Raw genomic sequence first — 18,660 nt, 5'->3', positions numbered from 1 at the left:
AGGAAGCGAATAGCCCTGGTTGGAATAGACTTTCATAAATGTGTTATTTTCACAAATTATAGAGTTACAAGACATTAAAAATATGCTAAAAATATGATAAAAATATTCTCTGCCTCCGTAATGCCTATTGACCTACTTGAATTATGTAAAAGAATGAGTATTCTTTATAGAGAAGAATGAGAATAGCACAATGCCTCTTATTATCATTGGATAGTCCATTCCTGAATATATTTATTTTATTTTGGACTTTTTGCTTTTACAAGTAAACCTGGTTATTCCTTTTTATTTAATTCATGTTTATCTTCTGTAGGGTAGAAATATGTTCTCTTGAAATCGGTTATGTAGGGGCTTCCCAGGTATAAGGCACAAAAGTCAACTCTCTCTACGTTGAATCAGAGGTGGCTAGTAAGTGCAAATTGTACTGCTAGGCTGGAGCCTTCAGGTTTCCTTTTGGCAGTTTTTCTGAGGTCTTTTTTTTGCAGCGTTGGGCCTGTGGATGAAGCATTTGTTTGCTCAAAGTTTTCAGAGTACCTTCTACACATGAAAAGTGAGGGTGGGTCTTGGCACCACTGTAGGTTCTTTTTCCATATCTGTTTTGGCCTTTTTTTTAGTTTCTGGGCTCTAGCTTGAAGTTACTAACCAGATCTGGCATCTGGAGCAGGGAAAGTTCAAGGCAGGATGTCTTAACAGCCAGCAAAGATGTCCAAAATTTTAGAGAGTAACTATGTGCAAATTCAAAATCATACAGTAGGAATCTAGGAATCAGGACAAATCAAATATTGCATGACTAAATGTAATCCAATGAAGCTAAGACACACATGAATTATTTCATGCTGATTCACTTATATGACTAATTAGGCAGAGCTAACACAGTAGCAAACTCAAAAGGGAGAGAGAGCTGGAGAAATCAGCAAAGTTGGAGAAAATATCAGTAATTGGGAAAACACTTTGCCTAACACTTTTAATTTATTGCACAAATTAATTTCATAGCTTCCTTCTGTTGCTCTGAGAACAAATAATCAGCCTAAACAATCAGAGATGTGTCTATACTAGCCTTTTGCCCTACATCTTTCAACCATTATTAGTGAGGAAAGCAGTCCTCATGGTAGCTGATACAGTACTAGTAGCACCAGTAACTCCTGGCATGCCTGACTGCAGATAACATGTGGGTCAAATGTAGTAGTAACTTTACCATAGTAGACCTCTACAGTTTCTCGTAGTACTAGAATTATTCTAGTTTAAATCAAGGCTCAGAGAGTTTCAGGCCAAGATTCATAAAAAATATTAAAGTGCCAAAAGTGGATCTGTAGATGGTTTAAGCATCTAAATCCAAGACTGTGATTCTCAAAAGCCCTGCTGAACAGTGTTAGGGACTATATTTTTGGCGGTAAAACTCCTCTAATGCAGAAGATTCCATTCTTTCCAGTGACGGCCATTTTGTTAGGATTAAGACTGGTAGCTGTTTGAAACTTAAATCTAATTGGTAGTCTGAAAATTGACATTTCTCTGCCCAAGTATTTACCTGTCCTGCTTCACATTAATTTCAGACAAAATATGGTTGTTCTGGCCACTTTCTTTAAGTTTACAGGGTAGGTAGGAGAGGTGAGCTGTCCTGTGTTTTGGGGAATACCTGAACAATTAGAGCATTCCCATAGAATATAGGGATAAGGGGCTCAAGACTTTCCACAAAGTTAATGAACTGAAATCCACATCTCCCTAGAAAGTGTCTTAACCACAAAGTTGTGAGGCTGTATGGTGATACTGTTTTGGTATGGGGGACTGCTCTTCTTTTGAAACTAGGGCACTTTAAGTAGTGCTTCCTGAAGTATGCCTATGTATTTTAAACTAAATGATCATTTTATGTAGCTGCAGAAATTGCCAGGCTTATGTAAGGTATTTTTGTTGTTTATTTGTTTTTAGGATTTTAAGTTAAAATATATACCAACATGATTCATTTAAACTCTAAACGAAATAATTCCTTGCAAAGGCTGCTTTCTCACTCTGTGGGGAATAAAACAAATCCTGAAATTATAAACACCAATTAGAAAATCCATGTTGTCATAACTGGGGATTAATTATTGCATCTAGATATTGCTAAAATAGTCTTCAGGAAGAGCACAGAATGAAATAAGAGGGATAGATGCAGAAGTAAAATAGAAAGATCTGTAAGTCTATTGAATTCTTATTTGGGATTGTTATTTATTTAACCTAGAAGTTGTATCAGGAGGAGATGTCAGTTATCATGACATTCACTAGTTGTGACTAGTGTTTAAAAAGGGGTTTTTTTTAGGAAAAAATGAGGTAAATAAATACAGCTGAGTATTAGCCTACTTTGAGACAACTGTTCTCTCTGTCTGTTTTTCTGGAATGAGACAACATTTTTTTGGTCACAGAATCCAACTGAATTTTCAATGCTGTAATTATGAAAGGCACATGGAGTCAGAATTAATGTAGAATAAGAAAACCAGAACTAGAGAGAAAGAGACAGAAAATGAGAAAAGGAAATAAACACACAGTATGTGGTAACCACAATTTAGTAAATCATAAAGGTGAAATACAGATGGAGTATCCTGTGATAGGGCAGTTGCAACTAAACATCTATTTCTTCCAAATTTCCAAAGAAAAATAGATTTGTGTCTTATGTCCAGATGTTTAAGAAACTAGACTATCCAAATATGTCAGAAAATGACAACTTCATATTAAAATTGTAAGAACTTAATTTGTACATTTATAGATTGTCTTCAGTACAGTCACTGGCAAATAAACAATAGTCAACAAAAATGCAGATTTACCCCTTATGACTATTTTTTTCCTTTAGTTCAGAGACAACAGCAAGTATGTCGGGTTTTGTCTACATGTACTAATAAAGAAGGAGAAGGCCAATATCCTGACTTTTGAACAGTGGCTATTCTGGTGTGATCTTCTGTTCCCTAAGAATTCTTGACAGAAAGCATCAAAATAGTTATTGCTCAAATGTCAAGTACTGTACTAAATCTTTGACCCGCACTCTACTCTGTAATATACCCTTTACTTCAGTTTAGAGACAATAATGGGAAGGATTCTGCTGCTTAAACATAGGCATCCACATCATTTTAGATGGTTTAAGGAATCTTAGATACCCATTGACAGATATGACATAGGGCATTCAAGAAACCCAGATTTTCTGGAGCAGCAGTGAAAACGTAACCATGAACGTAACCCCGAGACACAAGTCTGCCCTAATGCAACAAGTGGAGATTTCCTGTAAGTAAATGAGTTTCTCTGTGGCATAAAGACTGTCATATCCTGTGTGAGTCTTAACAATCCTGAGATCCAAGAATTAATGCTGAGGTGACAGAGCATATATGTGCATGTGTATGTGTGTCATACATATGCATAGGTAGAGACAAGGAGTTAATGAGTTCATGGTAGCGTGACATGTCTGAGATCACATAAATGATTAATTCTCAATCCATTGTGAAGTAATTTTAGATTAAGCCTAGTGGTCTTTCATCTCAGAGCAACTCACGCTAAAGGCATCCTAGCCATGGAATAATATAAGGTGATAAATCAAAAATAATTTAAATATTTTGTCTGTCATACCAGGATGTTTACAGCTACAGAGTATGAAATGAATTATTACCTCAGGATGACTCCAAGAAGATATTATATTTGTATTTGGAAGATGGAAGATTTTAAAAAAATGTTGCCTCTGGCACATGAGTCTGTTATTCATTTCAGTTTACTTAATGGATTCATTACTAGTATTTAATTTAGCTGTGGTGACTATATGCCAATAGTTGCTATATAGATTCTTTACTGCACAAGTACAATCAAGTGACTATTCACTTCTGTGTCTTTAGCAGGATTTTAGCTCCTCAGTTTGTTCCTAAATGCTAACACTACTGTGTCACCCCTGAATAGAAGATAGATTTTTCAGGCAGTCAGAGAATACTCTGAAGATCAGATCTCTGAGTTTTTATGAATCTATTCTGCACTTTGCAAGAAGTTTTCACTAAAGTTGGTCCAAATTTTTCATGAATGGCATTTTTTCCACAGAAAATACCGGTAAACTGAAGCCACATAATTTGTATTGGTTTCAGAAAAATTTCCAGTAGCATGCTTGAGCTAATTGAAAAATGTGTTGCCTATTTGGTACCATTGTGGCTTTACTATTTCATTCTGGTTTGATTTCAGGAGGTTCTACTTCTGTTACATGTTATTGCACGTGTCTGTTGACTGTGTGAGTTCACACTGATGATCCACATGGTTCCCTTATTGTAGTTGTAAGTTTGTCCATTTGAAACTGTGCCTGTTTACAGTCATGCAGGGAAGGGACTGCCCAGAGGAACAGAAGTAGAAGCAGCAGTCACTGAAGAGGATTCTCTAGAAGAGCAGGCTGATTGCATACATAAGTATACTTTTTGAATGATGAAAAAGCGTATTGGGAGTTATTAATTTTCCTAGTCTCAAGAAAGAAAGAGGACTATCTCTGATAAGGCAATATTGCTGCTTGATCTGGCAACCTCACAGTTCCCAAAGCCACAAGTTGTGTTTATGGTTCTAGCAACAGCAGTACAGGCTGTTCACAGGCAGCATTCCTCTGAGCAGTACTTCAGAAGGAGAAACAGAAAGAAGTTTTCTACTTCTGGAGGCTTGCTAACTGGAACAGCTAATCTGGAAGTTTTGCAACGTGAATCCCGAGAATCAGTGAATATGAATTACCCTAAATGAAACTCTGACCTTGAGGCACAGCCCGTCACTTTGAGAATGTTAATGACATGGAAGAAGAGGAGCATCTCTAATCAGTCTAGGATCACCTGAGATAACTTCTCCAAAGTCTCAACAGTCGCTGGCCATTTCCCAGAGATTACCAGTTAATTCTGTAACAATAGCCTATTTTCAATTCTGGCAAGAATTTTTTTTTTTTTTTTTCACAGCACCTAGCCAGAGGAGTTCCCTACTAGGAGATCAAGCGATATATTACTTGGTAGAGACCATCTCCACTTGTAATTGTTAAATTCTGTCAGCTTTTGAACTCAACACTATTGAATGGCACAACGGCCATTTGCCGGCTGTGCAGAGGTTTTGGCTGTGATCTCAAAAGGGTGAGGACATTAGGCATGATAAAACAAATAAAAAACAGTCACAGAACTGTTCTTAGACACATACATGCCCCAGAAGGTTACTTCAGGTGAAAAGGAGGCAAGCACTGTGTCTGCTAGCAATTTGAATATAACACTTGCTGTTGCTTCTCATGATTTCATCAGCTTATTTCAGCAGCATGGCTCAACAGACTTTAGCAAGTCTTTTCAGAGGCAGCAAAAATGTCATTGCAAACACCCCAGAGCCATGAACTTGGCCATGTAATGTGTGTGGATGCTGACCACAGTTATGCTTTCTTCTTGGGAATAGCAGAGACAGTAGATGCTGTGTTGCTGCTGCTGCCTCCAGTGACAGGTTCCCCATAGTCTCTTTTGTTAAGAAGGGCAGTCGGCAGGCTCTGTAGTGCCATGAGAAGAACACTACTGTACAGAGGTGATGTTGGCAGAGTACTACTGATCACCTACCATGCCAACAACTGTCTGTAGGATGTTACTGCCTCTCAGACCAAATAAATAAAAACATATGGTAAGGAGAACAGGTCGTAAAAGAACAGTTTACCAGGTGGTGCATTTGTAACAGACAAAGAACAACACGCTCCCAATAGTGTCTGTGCAAAAGCACAGTCTCATGAGTGAGTGAACCTGAGAAACTTCTGCTGAGGTTTTGGAACATGACAATAAAACTTCATAGGCAGCGCAAAATGATAACTTTTAGCATGACAAATGAGAAGTTTCCTAAAATGTATGTAGACCTATTTTCCAGGTGGATGCTGTCGCTTTAAAACCCAAAGTGAGTCATATTATTTGCTCTTCTTGCAAACTGGCATTTTTGTGCATTCAGGAGCCAAAACACTGATGCATCAGTTGCTACTGCCTTTCTTTCATCAGGAAGCAGCAATACAAGGAAAAAAAAAAATCCAGAAAAACCTGACAGACATCACTGAAATCTATGTGTGTTCAAGACAGTATCTGCGTCAGACAGAATTAGCCTTTAAGTTTTGCTACAAAACCCATATTGAACTATTTTTGGTTGTATCTTGAGCAACATATGCCTCTTCTTTGTAATCCTGTGGATGGGACCATGAAAATGGCCTAAAAAGATGTGTTCCTCTAACTTTTTTAACCTAGCAGCTCTTTTTCTGGTTTTGACACAATTGTATACATGATTGTATGCACTGCATCATGTAATTGCATGCTGTCAAATCAAAGTAAATTCATGCACCACCCTCTAATTGTGAAAATGAAAATAACAACCACAATTATAAAAACGTTTCAGGAAATAGAAATCCTAAATAAACCAAATTCTCATTAAAAAACAACTGCAAAATCACTGCTGAATGTTGTAATTGAAAACTCTTCTTCATACTTACACTGATCTTATACAAATCAAAGGAACGATTTGGTCTGAAAATAATTAATCTTGTGAAACATTCTTTATGGAATTTAAATTTCTGTTAATATAAATTTAGTCACTACTTTGACAGGCTGGCATTACTCTGTTGAGAATTCAGATTTAATATGCAATGGATAAGAATTTAAAAATCATATATAACCCATGTTCTTAAAATAAGGCTGAACTGACTTCAGCTTTACATCTCTCGCCAAATCTACTTGCTTACAAAAGCACATTCTCTAAGTTAGGACAAAGGACAGATAACCTCCAAGACCTTGCAGAACTGTACAGAAAATAACAGGAACTAAACTGTCTAATATTGAAAACACAGTTCTTGCTGCTTGAGAAAGTGTTCGTAATGAACATTTCAAAAAAGAAAGCAGTGGCCCTCTTTGAGGAAGTTAGGAGTGTGTTTCTTTGGGGGATGTTCGATGCTAGAACATATGTTTTGGGTTGAAGGCATCCCAGACCACAACCAAAGGGACTGAAAGGTTGCATGTTAAAGAAGCCAGACACATTGATGTGACAGTTCTGAACAAAAAGCCATGGTGAACACAGAAAATGTGGTCCATGTAAATGCAGAACATTTCTTCAGTGATGTGAAGAAACCGAAGAAAAGATCCAGGATTTGATCTGGGAGACTAAAGTGTAAACTTCATCTAGTAGAAACTGTCAAAAGCAGTCATCCTTATGTGGTATATGTTTTGCCCTCAAATTTGCATGAATGCACAAGGAAACACAGTCGTCTTGTTTTTAAATTGCTGTTGTTGGGCAAATTCTAGCTGATCAGCTGCGGTTTTTGAAAGAGCTGAAGGCAGTGCCTGGGGTATAACTCCATGATAGGTAATAGCATAATAACAAAATTCCATACAGAATAGATCAAAAGGCCAGTATTCCCTGGTGGTAGCAATGAGCATTTTGATATAAGAAACAAGGCACTGCAGAATGGTTCTTTCCCTGTTATACACATAAGGATCTAAAAAGTAAGGGAAAAATTATCTCAGACTCAAGCTCGGCACTCCCCTTTAAAAAGAAGTTATGTGTCCCCCATGCCTCAGACAGTGCTTCCAAGTGAGAGAGTCATTCCTTGGCCATTGGGCAGACCTGGAAGTTTCTGTCAAAGTGTCAAAATATGCAGCTGCAAGAAGTTGCGGTGACTGAGATATGGAAAAGGAAGCAAAATTAAACTCTGTTTCGGCTGCTGAACCAGAAAATTCAAAGAAAAAAATGTTTTCTATTGAATCAAAATATGTTTTGTTGTTTGCTGTACTGAAATGAGCTTGATCCTTACTTTCCTCCCCCACTTCTTAGCAAAACACGTTGTTCAAAAGGAATGCTTTCCAGGTTTTGCCAGAAAAGCAAAAGAAAGGAAGGAGTGTATTCACAAAACCAGTGAAAGATCGTGTTTCCTTTTGCTAGGTGGCTGGGGTATTCAGACATAGACTCAAGGCTCTGGTGTTCTGTTCTGTCTGAGAGATTTTGAAATCATGTCCTTTACCTCCTGAAAGAGCATCCTGACTACCTGGGTGCTGAATGGCTGTCTTAACTACTCCTGTTTGGTCTGTCTTATGGAAACTGCAGAAAGAAAAGTGTGAGACACAAAACAGGAAGGAGAAGCATAACTCTGGTCATTGGGACATTCACTATAGAAATGAAGCACCTTGATTCCCATTTCATTGAGGCACCTTGATTCCCATTTCACTGCAGTGTTTTAACTTATTGTTTTGCAAGGATAGGTTGAATGCACGTTCCACTGCTAAAGATGTTGACTTAAGAGGCGGGAGATACAAATAGTCAGCAAGTTGTGAAGTGATTTTTCACAACTTTAATCTCAAACAGCCTTCTCTACACAGGCTGGTGCTTGCTATTCATATGTTCAAATTTTGGGAAGTAAAAATTGTATTTCTTTTCATCCTTTCCTTATTTCTAAGGTATGAAAGCATGCAGAATTTTTAATAAGTTCACTCTATTCAGTATTTTGGTATTTAACAAAACCCCTACCAAACTTAAAACATTTTACCAGAAAAACAAATCTAGCCACTGTGGATTGATTTACAATGTTCGTTTATATTTCTCTGCACCTGGATGCTGCTAAGTTTTTTTTTTTTTTTTTTTTTCCTCTCTCTCTCTAAATGCTTATTATTGTACGAGCAAGCATTACACTTAATCCTGTTGTGGTTAAATGAGAAGATTTAGCAATTTCATTCCATGCTTTCATCTTTAACTGTTCTTACCCATGCATGCATGTGTCTTGCTACTGTTTGATCTGTCCAGAAGAAATTTGGTCCAGAATGTCATCTATATGAAGTTTTATCAAGGGTTATGAGCACATGATTTGGAGGCTGATAACAAAAAGATTTGCTGTAAGTTTGCATCTTCTTAGTTGGAAGTAGTTAAGGAGGAGAAATATAAAGCATTATCGATGATCACGGCATGTGTGTAAATTGCTAATGGGATGGAGCCATGAAAAAAGGCAAAAGTGACTTCCAAAAGTTCCCCACCAGAAGAATTCCAGGAGGAGAGCCAAGGAGTGGGTCGATGGTGCTAGGCGTTGGTGTGCAGTCATCTGGGATAGTCAAAACTCCAGTCACAGACATGCAAAAAGATGAACTGAAACTAGTTCATTTGCAGAGAAGGCAACTAGTGTGACAGAAGGAATGGAGAACCTGACTAATGAGAGGAGGTGGAAGGGTGTGACTTGTTTAACTTTGCAAAAGGAAGGCTGAGAGGGGATAAGATTGCTCTCCTCAGGGATAAACACCACAAGGGAACAGATCTGTTTAAGTTAAAGAACAATGTTGGCACAAGAACAAATAGATATAGGCTGACCCTGAAAAATCTTGGACTGGATGTTAAAAGAATATTGCTAACTATTAATAAAGTGTTCTTCAAGTAGTCACAGCCTTCCTGCGAGGATGACCAGCATACACCTACACCTGAAGCAAAGGGATTTGCATCTCTGAGTGAGGATGGATAGCCCAAAAGAAGCAGGAAGCCTAGCTCTGTAGGTGTATTTCTCTAGCAGCAGCTTTTTTCCCTTTAAATGCGGTTTACCGAATGAGTCTGATGTTGTGTTGCTTTTATTAGAAAGGGTCCAGGTGTAAAGACTGTCTCCCAAGCTCTCTTCCCAGCACATATTCCCAGCACATGTTCCCATTAAGGTCCTAAAATTTAACTGATAGAAGTTGAATTCTTCTCTACTATGATATATTCTGATTCAAGAGCAAGTTGCTGACGATGCAGCATTTACTTGCTGATCTACTACTGATCTGCCATGTGTATCAGGTCATAACAAATGATCTTAATAGTCCCTTCTAGTCTTAAAGCCCATTAATCCGTGGGTGACCTGACACAAAGTTCACTGGAACCCAGGGAAATCTTCTCATGGTTTCATTGGTATTTATATTTAATAAGCACATTTTTTTAAAACAGCAAATTATTTTTGCCAACATGGACTCTGTGAGGTGTCAGCTATAAAAGCTGCCATCAAGTTTTGTTATGACATTTGCAAAGAGAAAGTAAAGAGACTTTGAAAATTACATCACTTACAATAGATTATTTACTTTTGGCTGTCACTAATGAAAGATTTAGAGCTCTGCCCAACTTATATTGCAGAAGAACGTTAGGGGTTATGAACTTAAAAACACCTGTTTTTTATGTAGTAGGCTAATATGAGATGTACTGTCATATGCTGTAATGTTTTCCTTGCAGGTAAAGCCTCTGCTCGGCTGACAGCATTGTACTGAGGAAAAATAAATCCACTTATTGAAGACTTTTTCTAAGATATCTTCACTTTTGTAGGGATCAGAGATATAGGGGCAAACACTTGGCATAAAAAAAGCTAAGATAAGGTTTATTGAGAACAGTATAGTTAGAGAAAGGCTGAGAGAGTTGGGGTTGTTCAGCCTAGAGAAGAGGTGGCTTCGGGGAGACCTTCTTGCAGCCTATCAGTACTTACAGGGGGCTTATAAAAAAGATGGCAGAAAACTTTTTAGCAGGGCCTGTTGTGACAGGACAAGGGGGAATGGCTTTAAACTAAAGAGTTAACTAGATTTAGACTAGATAGATTTATCTATCTAGTTAACTAGATTTAGACTACTTAAATCTAGTAAACTAGATTTAGACTAGATAGAAGGAAGAAATTTTTTACGCTGAGGGTGGTGAAACGCTGGAAGAGGTTGCCCAGAGAGGTGGGTGGATGCCCCATCCCTGGAAACATTCCAGGTGAGGTTGGACGGGGCTCTGAGCAACCTGATCTAGTTGAAGATGTCCCTGCCCAGGGCAGGGGGGTTGGACTAGATGACCTTTAGAGGTCCCTTCCAACCCAAACTATTCTATGATTCTATGATGAAAGAAAATAAAATGCTTTTCTAGAAGAAAATAAAGGTTAAAGTCTTTTAGGTACCAGCTTTTCCTGCATTAACATATCACTGAGGTCTTAGTAATTTTTTTGTAACTCAGAGTTGAATAACACTTTCTAAAATTTAAATTGTGTCCTTGCCCTAGATGATTTACAATCCAGTGAATCAATCCAGCAAACATTAGGTTGGGCATAAACCAATGGTTAAAGAAGCAAAATAAATTTAGATTCTTACCAGGATCAACATAATTTTAGACTGACAGCAAGTAATAATGCTTGATTTGTCCAGCAAGGAATAACCTATTTTCAAAAAGCCTGTTTTCACAAAAAAGTGGTAGATATTTTTACTTTCTTTCAAAAAACCTGTGGTTTCTTGGTCCAGATAGCTCAATGATCACAAGGACTAGCCTGTTTTGCTAGAAATGTGTGCCTCACATTTGACTTGTTTTGGTTTCTAAAAATGACAGCAACTTTTCCTATGGCAGGCATATTTATAAGGTGTCTCTCCCATGAGGATTTGTTCATGTTTAATAATGTACGAACTGACTCTGCATCTTTTCTCAAAGTTTGAAAAACTGCATGGTCTGGATTTTCTCCCTGGCCATCTGTTTTCATGGAAGCCACCTCCACCCTTCTACGAGATTTTTTTAAAATCTGCCAAACTGTTCAAGAGCTATTAGGAGAAACGAAACAGTCAGAAAAAAATACACTGCCAACGCATTCACATTAAGTTTTGTTTCCATGGAACATCATATTAAAAATTAAAATAAATACATTGAAATTTTTGTCTGTTGTTCTGCTTTCTTCTGACAACTCACTAGTCACGTTGATAGTTGTTTTAATAGCCTTCTATACATATTTTGAAAATGTAAAAGAAAACTCAACAGCAAAAGAGAAGTTACCTGTAATCTTTTGAAATGGAAAACCTTAGAACTTTAAACATTTTTGATCATGCTTTATCACCTGACTAAATCTTGTTCTCGCAGAAACTGGGAGCCAGAGTGGGAGAGCAGAAGAAAGGAAGCAAAGGAAAGATGGTAGGTGAATATCAGTTTGAATTGCTCAGTCTTCACTGAATGAGCATTTGCTGAGCAGCAAACTGAAAAACAGTGCACATCTCCTGCGGGGATTTGGAGTTTCTAGTACATATAAGCACAGATGTGAATTTACTGTGGGGGAGGAAGACCATTTCCCTAAGACATGAAGCCACCAATTCTCCTGCTGCTGAGATGACACCTCACATAATCCTAGTGCTAAGCCATGAATTCTGTCTGATGCTTGACCCTCCACAAAGATAAATGGAGCAAAGATGGGATGTTGACAACACGTAAGTAATGTTTCTCTTTTCCCTGCTACAGACTGGCTAGTGTCATCCAGCATAAACCAGGAAACAGTCTCTATTCATGTAACTCTCTCCACTCTTTACTTCAGGGCTGTACATGTCCTTAAAGCCATAAATGCTTTTAAAAAGTTCATCCTGTAACTGTGCTTTTAAAAATTCTGTATGCTTTTTTTTAAATGCAGATGCTTACCCAAAGGTACTTCCAGTTAACTGCAGTACATTCAGTATTTGTCATACATCAAGAAAGTACAGAAAGTTTTCTCAAACACCTTAATGGAAATGCTCTTTTAGAAAATGTACTACTTTAATGATGAAATGACAATTTTGGTCTTAAAATGGGACAAGGAGGGATATTCAGGACAGAAAGGAAATCAAGTGGAACCTGAGGGAAACACAGTCTTAAGCAGAAGGAACAATTTGTCCAGAATAACTGCTGTTCCCTTCATTGACAGTAGGTGAAATACCCAGCACATATTGTGGTGCTTGCTGTCTTATATTCCTGACTATGCCATGGAAGTAGAGTGTGAACTGGGTTCCTGGAAGTCATTTTTTGGGCTCCAGAAGAAATTTTTCACTGCATCAAAGTTGACTGGTGCACAATATTTTGTCTGTCTTTTTTTGTGTGTGTGTCATTAAAAAGAACTAGTAAGAGTAAGAAAGAGTAAGAAGAGAATTGAAAATTTGCGATTCTGCTGCAATGTGTGGCCAGAGTCCTCTGGGAAGAGCTCTGAGGGATTTCATGTAACCGAGCAGTGTTTGTTGGATGCAAGAGACTAAAGGAAATAAGAGAGACCTGAAGTCTGATTAGCCTGAGTTTCTGCTCACATGTGCCCTTATGCTTCTTCATATGAGAAGTGAGAAGCCTCACAGTGGAACTAAATTGCATAACTTCAGCTGAAAAGCATCAGGTCTGAATTTTGGCATGTAGACATTTCTCTGGGACATGTTCACTATGCAGGCTGAAAATTATGTTCACTTAAGTCGGTAAATGGCAGCATCCAATTTAAAATCCATCCCAAGTATCCCGATTCACAAGGTAATTTATTGCTAGGAGTCATGCTGAAAGGTGTTTACTGGCAGAGGCGAATGCAAAACAAATATAGAACAAGTGTGCTAATAAGGGAGATGTTAGACAGACAAACTTTTAAGAGCTTCCTGTTCTTCCCTGAGATCTGGAAGAACAAGCTGTGACTCTGGCACCTGCCTTGTGCTCTGTGTATCATCTCGACTTGCCACCTGTGAAGCCCTGAAGCAGAGAAAAACCTGTTTTCAGGCCTGCAACAATGTTTAGAGGGCTGCTAAGCAGTTTCCTATTTCAAACAGATTTTTAAAAGGCAGATTGATGCAGAATGTACTGTTCAGATACATGCAAGCTATGTCAAACTTTTCTTAGTATCTTAGTATTAGTGTCTTGGTATCAGTAATTTTTAAGTTTAGGGTAGGTTAGACAGATCAGTAGTGATATTTAGACCAAAAAACCCCAGAAGCCTAAGCAGTCACCACCAAGTGGATTACTTGCTGCTAGGACTTCTCTGAGGCTGTGCAAAGCAGGTCCCACATCACCAGTACACACCAGTCACTGGATGTTGTGGGAAGAATAAGGAATGGGCCTAACACTGATATTACTTTCAAAAAAAATTTGATTTGTTTTCAAGGTAGGAGCCACTTTTCGTAACTGTCCTGTTCTTTCCGTATGCCTCTGGAGTCTATCCATTCCTGCCTGACGCTGCTTTCCCACTGAGGGGTTGTGTTTGTATGTTGTCCGGCCAGGGGAGACCTTCACCCCTTACCAGCCCCTGTGGCACTGGGGCTAAATGAGAATGGCTCTTCAGCTCACCACTATCTCCTCTTTTGGAGTGCCTCACCCCTGCGTGCGTATCCAGTAAGTTTCAATGTCACTGGATCCCACAGGCCACCGAGCATGGCTCTGTCTCGCCAGGACCTGTGGGGAGAGGTGGCCTCAGAGGTCTGTGGGGAGGCCATGACATGGCCTTGGGAGCCACTTTGGGCCAGTGCCTGCTGCAGGGCCCAGCCTGAGCGGTTGCTGCTGCTGAAGCGGGCCCATCCACGGCCCCGGAACTCAGGCCTGACCCACAGGCTGCCTCCTTGTCCCCGTGGCCCTCCCTGATGCCAGGGGCTGGGGCTGCTCCTGGCTGCCCCTGGCCTGCCCTGCTCCCTGGCTGGGATGGTGGGACAGGCCCTGCCCGCCAGGCCCTGCCCTGGTGGACACCGGGGGAGGCTCTGTGGCTCTCGGCTGACATGCAGAAATTGAGTTTGAAGACGGTAAGGATAACTGTTCTTCACGTGCACAAGGTGTTATTTTCATGAATAAGTAATTGCATTTAGTAATCCTTTTTAAAGTTCTGATCTTTGAGAACATGTCCTCAGATAACCCACATGTTCAGGTAACTTCTGTAAGAGGAAAGGAGCGGGTAGGTACTGACAGAAGCATGTCTGTGGTCAAAGGAGAGCGAGCTGTGGAAACTGGGGAGCCAGGAGGTTGAGGTGGAAGGGACAGGCTATACGAAGACGGGGGCCAGCAGATGCTGGGAAGGAAAAGCAACAGGCTGTCACAGATCAGAGGCAAGAGCAAAAAAGCTCTGCCATAAGCTTTCACATATGCTATAGAGACACATGTTTAATCCACATAGCTGCTGAACTGCGCTGGATTTTAGTGGGTAACCTGGAATTTATAGATGGGCAAATACGGTAACTGTAAGTATGTGATCTATGTGTCCTTGCACCCAGCAGCCTGGTTGTCAGGAACCTGGAAAAATGCTTGTTGTTGTGAAAACCGCATCCCTCCCTGGGGTGTTTTAGGGACTTTCAAACTTAGCATATGTTCTAAGCGGTTTCCTATAACTTCAAGATTTCCTGTGATTCCTTATTAGACTATTTGTTGTTTGTCTTTGCTACTACTATTCTGGTACCAAACGTTCATAGAGAGCTCTACTCTGCTGGCATACCCAGCTAATTTGCTGGGAACACACCCATTCACTGATAAAATCACCCATATTTGCCCCCCCCCCCCAAGTAACAACAAATATTGTCAAGGTAAAGAATATTTCTTTCTTTTGCAGCCACACCCAGCATACTGTAACCGTGACTCAGTCTTGCGTTCATCCTATGAAGCAAAGCTATCGGCCTAATTTTGCAAGGGTAAGAATAACTGACCATTCTTTTTCCAGCTGACAGTGTAACAGCCGTAAATATTTCCTTCCAAAGGAAAACTATATAAAAATAGTCTGCAGAATATCCTACTCTTCTTAAAATGTCTGATTGTGACTGAAAATGTGAAGCCAAACTTTATTCTTATCTGCAGTTGTTTAAATCTGGAACATATCCATTGAATTCAATAAAGAGATTCAGATTAACACTTCTTTAGGCAGAATTTGGCTTAAGTCCTTATGGTTAAAAAATGTTTGCAAAACATTTAGACGTGCTTAAAGTGAAGTAGGTAAGCAATTTCTGTTCAATTCAATGGAACTACTCTTGTATAATGTTTACTTGTAAATTGAAGTCCTTTGAGAACATATATCTATTATACCATTATTTGCAGTCATAGTATCTGAATTAATATCATTTTCATATGTGTATGCTGATCTGTAACTAATCTAGCCTTATGCATAATAGTGATGATGATGATGATGATGATGATGAAGAAAATACAGGAGCATGGTCTAAACATGTACAAAATATACAATAAGACATAAACTAGCATGAAGTTAAAACAGGGAGATGAACTTGCAGGGAAATGTTTTGATAGGTGATATGAGGATAGAAAAGATGAGAGACAAAAGCTATGAACAGTAATAGAATTGCCTAGGTTAATTGATATAAAGTAATTCTTCTTAGTGTTTGCAGTCATTCATTGTTAGATAAGATTGATTTTCCTGGGTACTGCTGTGTGTGTCAATATTCTGCACCATAAACAGACAGAGTTAGATGTAATATATGTGGTAATAAATTTGCCATTTAGTTTATGTACTCTTGATACATCAGAAATAATTTACTAGATATTTGAATGATCATGGTCCTCCCAAGAAAGGTGACACAAACACCATTGAGGAAGAGATGTGTTGATCCCTGTTTACCATTTCCTGTTAATACAGATTATAGAATTGACACCAATTAAATACAAAACCAACCAACACACTTCATGTTTGGGTTTAAAACTGTAGATAATCTGACCCGTAAAGGCCATAATATACAATGATTGAACTTTTATTCTTTTTATGTTTTTAGGAGAAAAACATGGTACTCATATGGCATAAATGAGCTATCCTAACTTCAGTCTTATCTACAGAATAATGAAAATGCCTGAAAATTGTTCTTATTCTTGTAAGAAGGAGGTATGACACTTTTGTTGAGCCATTCTGCAGACGTGAGGTCAAAAAAAGGAGATAATATCTGAAGTCCTTTTTAGACCAGAGAAAGTGAGCAAGTGTTGCATTAGTGCCTGTGCTTAGTGATTTGGGCTCTAACGTAAACGGGTAGAATCCTGGATTCTAGTCTCTGCTCCAAAGCTCTCTAATAAGTTTTATCTGAAGACTATTTAATGTAGAACATTCACTTCTAGGAAAATGCCTCTGTCCCTGGTGCCATGAATCTTCACTTATTTCTCTTCAATAGCACAATTTCAACAACAGGTATGGAAAGCTGCCTTACTTGAACATGGGAGGATAGGTGATATGGGTTTGAAACCTGTTAGACTGAGAAAAACATGAGGGAGCTAGAGCAGAAAAGAAGGGGGTACACACTGATAGCTATGGTTTTAAATAAAGTGGAAACAGACTTTGAATTTTATGAAAACTTGAGTTTTTTGATGTATGCCAGTTTTGTTCTAAGCATACCTGCTGATCTTTAGAATTAACCTTTTCTGATTCTTCTAGCTTTCATTTATCAGCTGTTTTCCAACAGGTACAGGTTGGGAGTGATCCTTTTAAGGGCAAGAAAAAGTAGAAAATTCAGTATTCAGAAATGTTTTTAAACTGTGATGAGCTTAATCACTTTTCCTTTTGTCAGTAGCACTGTCATAAGGATTTCTAATATTTCTAGTGTGATACAGCTTAGGACTCTTCCAAACCATACATGCACATAAAACATGCTGCCAAAAGCTAAAATATTTTCACATGAAATATCTAAATTACAAAAAACGTAATACTAAATAAGAGATAACTCTTTAATATTTTTCTGTTGATCATCTTGCACCATGGTCCATACTAGCTTTCCTGAACCCATTTTTTGGAACCTCACTAAAGCCAATGTGGAGTTTAACATTGGTGCTTCTAAGTATAGATCTTCAGTTCACTTCAGTGGTTAAAAATGTATTTATCTCTCATGTTATGATTTATTAAATTTGTGTCACTGAAGAGGAAGTATAGATGTGTAAATAGTACGCCTTTATTCCTTATGAATAATATGTGGAAATGGAAATGAAATAAAACAATATGTTGGACAATAAAATAATGGGGACATTTATTATTTTAAATAGTTAACATCTTTGCTATGTATGAGTGTTTAAATAAATATATAGCCAAACTATTCTTCTACTTTGTTTTTTATTTAAATAACAGATATATATATCTTTTATTGTATTTATTTAATATTTGTATCTCCCATCAGACTCCTTAAAAGCAAATAGTCTAAAAGCTCTGTTAATTCTTTAAAGTAAATATACAAAGTCTCTTACTTTAAAATAGAACAGTTCTGTTTAGTCTAAGACGGCTGTGACAACATGAAAAAAATGAAAACACAGCATAAATATTAGCACTCCACTTTGTTTCTTTAGCTTACTGACAGAAAATCATATGAATTTGTATGTTAGGAAAAGAAGACTATCACAGCTCTTTTCGGTGTTATTTCTGGATAGAATATATTTTAATGAAAAATCCAGCTAATGTTACAATTTTATCTGAGATGGCAAAATTAAACCTATTTCAGGGAGGTGGACTCAGTTAAAATAAACTATTGCATTAGGCACAGAAATCACAAATATTCTTTCAGTGCTAGAAAGAAAAGTGTTCTATTGGCATGGAAAATTTCCAGATCTCAGTAAGACCAAGGAAACAGCTTGTTTCCTGAGATGTGAAACTGCTTATGCCTCTTTCCTTCTCCCCTTTTCATATAAAAGAAAAACATAAAAGCAATAAAGTAAAACTATCTTCTTTCTTCATATTATGAGACCAATTACAGTGCAGCTATGTGAAATTCATATTGTATCAAATAAAAATCTGTTTTCACAAAATAAAACCAAAACCATTGCAAACTAGAATATACACAAGCAGTGCCAAACACAGCAAAGAGATCATAATAGGACCATAATGCTTATCTTATTTACACCACTGTGCTTTCATTGTCAGAAGTAATTATGAAGGGAAAGCACAACAAACTTGTCAGAGTTTTCTGATGCTTAGTGGCAATCATGCATAGGAACAGCTTTAATTGTAATGCTACTTTAGATCCTAGCCTTGGATCAGTA

Source organism: Aptenodytes patagonicus, chromosome 4 (assembly GCF_965638725.1).
Source record: "Aptenodytes patagonicus chromosome 4, bAptPat1.pri.cur, whole genome shotgun sequence".
Classification (NCBI taxonomy): Eukaryota; Metazoa; Chordata; class Aves; order Sphenisciformes; family Spheniscidae; genus Aptenodytes; species Aptenodytes patagonicus.
Note: the sequence above shows the minus strand (reverse complement) of the source record.